The following is a 5,982-nucleotide window of genomic DNA, read 5'->3' on the forward strand; positions in this document are numbered from 1 at the left end:
ATAACAGCCCTGTGATATTCTCACTACATTTCACAAGAGGTCTGATGTGTCTGAAACCTGACAGCTGTCAGGGTCTTATTGCACCAAGCAGGACAGATCATTAATAACTGCAGCTTTATTATTCTACCTCCTTCTCTCCAGGCTCATATTGCCTTTCATCTTTTTTATTGCTCCACTCAAGAGCATCAAGAAAATAAACAAAGCCGGAACAAATGAATCCAATAGAAACACATATTAAAATACATCCATACATTATTTTATAGACATGTACGGCAGTAATTTCACTTATGCTGTCCTTGGTTAAATGTTCATGCTATCCTTACAGGCTCTCTGGTTCGATTTAAGGAGCCATAACAACACCTTCTCCATTCTCCGTCTCTGACTAGCTCATCAGGGAATATGGGTCATGTCAATTACTTTCAGTCGGTTCGCTGTGACTATCCCTGAACGAAAACTCCTGGGATTTTGCGGGTATTCATAACGAATCTGGAGAGCCTGTTCAATGTGGAGAAAATGCATGGAACCATTAAAGACTGATCTCCGTTGTACTTGTGTTAGACTCCACCTATGACCTCTAAATTACTATAATTAAACACAGTACTTTCAAAAGACAATTAGAGTGGGAGGTTCTGGCATTGTCAAATGTATTTATTTGTATTATTAATGGTAGTATCCAACTAAATAGATCCACTAGCACAAGAATTTCTGCTTGTGCAATGGAACTTCCTCTCCTGTCCCCATTTGGCCTTGTTCCTTTCTGAAATCTGCTCCAGAAGATTTTGGGGAAATCCCAGAGCAGATGTAGGGGGTGGGAGCCGGGGGGCTCACAGGGAAAGGAGAGGGAGGGGACATTCCCTTGTGCAGCTAAAAGTCCTTAGTTGGTTACCATTTAGTTGGTTAGTTAAATGTCCATCCCATCCTTTCTCCCAAAGGAGCCCAGGGCAACAAACACTAAAATAGTAAAAACAATGGAATTAAGAAATAAAAACATATTAAAAACATCTAAAAACATTTTAAAATACAGTGGTACCTCAGGTTACAGATGCTTCAGGTTACAGACTCTGCTAACCCAGAAATAGTACCTCGGGTGAAGAACTTTGCTTCAGGATGAGAACAGAAATTGCGCGGCAGCGAGGTGGCCCTATTAGCTAAAGTGGTACCTCAGGTTAAGAACAGTTTCAGGTTAAGAACGGACCTTCAGAACCAATTAAGTTCCGCCCTGTGGAACGAACGCCCTTCCAGCAGATGTCAAAGCGATAAACAACTACCTGACATCCAGAAGACATCTTAAGGCAGCCCTGTTCAGGGAGGTTTTTAACGTGTGATATTTTAGTGTATTTTTGGTTTCTATGGAAGCCGCCCAGAGTGGCTGGGGAGGCCCAGCCAGATGGGCGGGGTATAAATAATAAATTATTATTATTATTATTAACCCGAGGTACCACTGTAGTCACATACACACAGAGCCAATAAAATCAAGGATGTAAGGATCAGTATCTACTAGCTACCAGATGCCTAGGTAAACGAGAATGTTGTTAAGTTCATCCTGAAAGTTAATAATAAGGGAGACAGATGCACTTTACCATTCCACAAAAGGGACACTGCCACCAAGAAGGTCCTGTCATGGGTTAGCATCAAGTAGCCAGTGCTCAGTGGTGACACTACCAATAGGGTTTCCCCAGCTGATTGTAGGGCCTGAGGTCATTAATAACACTGATTGTGGCTGCATACCTTCCAACATATCTCCAATGAAAATAGAAACGCCGCATTCCATAATGATAATTTTACTATTTATACCCCACACATCTTACTGGGTTGCCCCAGCCACTCTGGGCAGCTTCCAACATATATAAAAACATAATAAAACATTAAACATTAAAAAAAAATCCTATATAGGATTGCCTTCAGATGGCTTGGTGGGTCAGATAACTCCATACCCTCCAACACTTCTCAAATGAAAATAGGGACATCGTAAGGAAAAGTGGGACATTCTGGGATCAAATCAGAAACTGGGACAGCTTCTCTAAATCAGGGATGTCCCTGGAAAATAGGGATACTTGGAGGGTCTGTGGTTTCCAGGACCGAAATGTTGATAGGAATTTCACTCACAGCAGTGAAGAGTAATTTGATGCCATGGCCTTTGGCTACTGCAATAAAGTTTATGATGGCGATGACAAAGAGTATTTCATCTCTCATTTTGATGTGTCTTGTTTTCATGGTGCACTTTTTAGAAAGTACAGGAAGGATCATGCTCTGCATCAGAGAACAGACAGGAAACATCAGGGGAACAGAGGGTGGACTTAAACTCCCATTAGCCCCAGTCAGCACATGCAGTGGTCAAGGATGATGGGTTTTGTAGTGTGTAACAACATCTGGAGGGCTACAAGTTCACTATGCTTGCTTTATACAGTATATTTCTAGATAGAAGCTGTAGGGAGTGCACTTCTCTGGAACTGGCTTGGGCATGATCACTAATAACGAAGCTCAAATCACATTGTGGCAGCCCTCTAAGCATGGATTGCATTCAATTTATTTCTGTAAATCTGAATATGGCTGAGATTACCAAGTAGCAGCACTGGGTGGATTGCAGATAGTTTGTTCAGAACTGTTTTAAGAAGAATGCATAGAGGCAACTCTCTGTGTTATGTCACCTTGAACACAATAAAGCCTCATTCATCTAGATCTCTTCAATATGGGTCCATTTGAGGTGGGAAAGGCACATATTTTATGTTCCCCATTGCTCTATAGCTATATGCTTTATGTGTCTATCTATTTTGGAGGCCTTTCTGTTGCATACAAATTTTGTAGCATTCCTGGTGACTGGATGTGAATGAGGCTGTGCTCTATTTGAAAGGGAAAATAGAAGGGATTGGTAAGAGAAAGCATTTTTTAAAAATGCTTTACGGTTCTTGTCACATTCATCTTCACAGGTACAGGCAGGGAGAAAGCAATTTGTCCAAGGACACAGGATGATCTTCATGGATGCTGGGGAGAATGGGCTTCAGGTTGCCACGTTCAATTGTCATGTTCAAATGCAACATGCTATTGCTGGTGCCCTATTGCCCACAAGCCATAAAATAAACTTGTTCGTTGTGCCAGAAGTTGCTGCTCCCCAAAGGACTTATATGTGATCTAAGAAGCAGTGAATAAATACCTTCATGCCAGTTCTAGAACTTTCAAGATATTCAAGCATCTTCATATGCCTTAGTCTTTGTAAAAACAAAGGTAGAGCCAAGCAATGTTTTTTTTCTGCCCGCTCTGCCAAGTGTTTATATTACGGTTTGTTTATATGCCGCCTTTTGGCTAAAAAAGAACTGATGCACAGATACAAATATATGAACAATACAAATGCTAAACAAAGAAAACAAAACATTAACATTTCAAGAGTATTAAATCCCAAATACAAAAAAGAAGAAGTTTCCCCTCAAAACTGTTATACGAAAGCAAAAGTGAGGCAATGGATGCACCATAGAGGAGAAATTTGATCCAGTTCACAGTTAAAGCTGAATCTATCACAGGCATCCTCCAAAACACAGGCATCCTCCAAAATTCACACTTATCCAATTTTTTGATGCGGTTCTCCAGCCATGTGGAGGGGAATGTATGCCTAAAAATCAATATATTCATGAAATTAACACAAAAAATGTATTATAGTAGGATAAAGGGTTGCACAAATGTGTGCGTTAATCAAAACTGCATACAAAAATGAGTTTATTAGGAGAATTCATACTAAAATGCTTTAGAATTTTCCGGGAGGGAGGGATTGCAGATTGCTGCAGAAATGTGGGGAACTGAATTGAAGATTGGGAAAATGAGACCATTCCATTCCTACTCATCCCTAGTATCAGCCCAGTGGATGAAAGAAAGAAAGAAAGAGAAGAAGAGATAAAAGTCACTTCACAACAAATTGATTTCCCAGCTGCTTCTCCTTCCCCCACCTCTGGTGCTCTAATTTTGAGTTTATTCTTACAAACGTATGTTTGGAACCCCATAGCGAAGGAAAGTGGTGTCAGGGCGAGGGGACAGTCCACGGTGGAGAAACAGCAGGCTCAGCAAAGGTTCAGTCATTCGTACACCCACCGCTTCTGTGTTATAAATCAGTCCATCCCGGAGGACCTTTTCTCTGAAAAATAAGAAAAAGAAACCATCAGGGTCATGTTAAACACACAGGCACACTTAACTAATTCCTGAAAGGTAGCATCCATTGAAAGCAGCCTCTAAAACAGATCTGGCACAGATTTGGCTGTGCTGTTCGAAAAAAGAATAGGAGAATAAATGGGCACTGCTTTTCTGATGTGCCCTCCTTACATTTTCTGCTCATGATTAACTTGATGTATGGAGCCTTCTGTTTTCATCAAAACAAACCACCTCCCTGCCCCTAAATCTCAGAATCCCATGAAGGGTGACTGTTTGACTTTTCTATACTCTTCACAGTTACTTCACTTTGTCAGGACAAAATGTTTCTCCGTCTCTGTGATTTCCCTTTTCATTTCTGAGGCAATACCACCATAGCCCATCCCTTTCCCTCCTTTTCTTTCTTCTCCTCTTCCTTTCGCTCCCTGAAATCTGATCTTTGAAGAGGATTGGACAAGGTGTGTTATCTTTGTGGACTTCAAACACCCGATGCTTCTTGAGAAGATCTGAGCTGTTTGATCTCACTCTCCCCCTCTCCCCCTCTCCCTCTTTGTGTTTTTCATTTCCTTTTCCAATAGTGCTCACACCATCCCTTTCCCCAGACCTTTTGTTCTTCTCATAATCCTATTCTTTTATTTCTCTCATAAACTTATTTCACCTCACAGATGCCTCCCACTATGCAACCCTCCCCCCTTTAATATTGATGCCTGCTACTATGATACTGAGCTGCAGTTTTTCCCATTGACTCAATCCTCTGAATTGTGTTCAAGAGCCTAGAAATGAAATTAGGAAACCTTTACCTTTCTGTTTAGCAGGTTGTGCATGATAAATTATTTATATATATTAGCAAGCTTATATATTTCAATGGATGACCTATGAAACTTCTGTAAGTAACTTGTGTGTGATGTCCTCAGGTAGGGGTGGTGTGGGGGGTTAGGGTTAGGGTGGCTTTGTCAGTTATGCAGTTCAGTTCCCTGTGGGGAACTGAATCATACAGCTAAACCCTCCAGAAAGCAGGGTTGAAGTCACTGCTCATAAGCTGAATGATGTCATAATTAAGTTCCATGAATGACAGGTGGGTTGTCCCTCTTACCCGTCAGACCTGGTCCATGGGTCTGGCAACCAAAACAGATCTGGCCTGTTAGGCCAAAAAACTTCTCTACCCTGATCTACAGGATACCTCAACCAGACGATTCCTGTTTCCCAATCTGACTTTATGTAGCATCTACCTACAGTACTTACCCCAATACTTTTTACCAAACTACCATTAATGCAGGAACATTATTATAACTCTCCTATTGAATTATTAGGCCTTGCTTCAGGTTTCCTTTTTTGTGTGTGATGTTCAGCTTTGTGGGGCCCATAGCAGCTGGATCAAGCAACCCAGCAATGCTTGCCAGGCAACTTCCATGTAGGACTTCAGATATGGAATTACATTTTATTTGTTCTCTCAGACTTCTTTTAATTTAAAAAAGTTAAACTTTTAAACTGCCTCCTTCATTTTATTTTATTTTTGTAGATCGCTACTGCCATTATTTAAGGGACACAGTTGGCGCTGTGGGCTAAACCACAGAGCCTCGGGCTTGCCGATCAGAAGGTTGGCGGTTCGAATCCCCACGACGGGGTGAGCTCCCGTTGCTTGGTCCCTGCTCCAGCCAACCTAGCAGTTCAAAAACACATCAAAGTGCAAGTAGATAAATAGGTACCACTCTGGCGGGAAGGTAAATGGTGTTTCTGTGTGCTGCTCTAGTTCGCCAGAAGCAGCTTAGTCATGCTGGCCACATGACTCAGAAGCTGTACACCGGCTCCCTCGGCCAATAAAGCAAGGTGAGTGCCGCAGCCCCAGAGTTG

General features: G+C 41.7%; 1 long non-coding RNA gene across 1 annotated transcript; it reads right to left on the bottom strand.

Annotated features, from left to right (window-relative positions):
- Positions 1 to 280: 280 nt before the first annotated feature.
- LOC310766717 lies at positions 281 to 5,043 on the bottom strand. The gene is made up of 3 exons (XR_014550386.1): positions 4,932 to 5,043; positions 3,968 to 4,120; positions 281 to 495 (listed from the first exon to the last, which is right to left on the bottom strand). It is a non-coding gene; the product is annotated as an uncharacterized lncRNA (long non-coding RNA).
- Positions 5,044 to 5,982: the final 939 nt, after the last annotated feature.

This window comes from Podarcis filfolensis, assembly GCF_964270895.1.
Source record: "Podarcis filfolensis genome assembly, chromosome: 1".
Lineage (NCBI taxonomy): Eukaryota > Metazoa > Chordata > Lepidosauria > Squamata > Lacertidae > Podarcis > Podarcis filfolensis.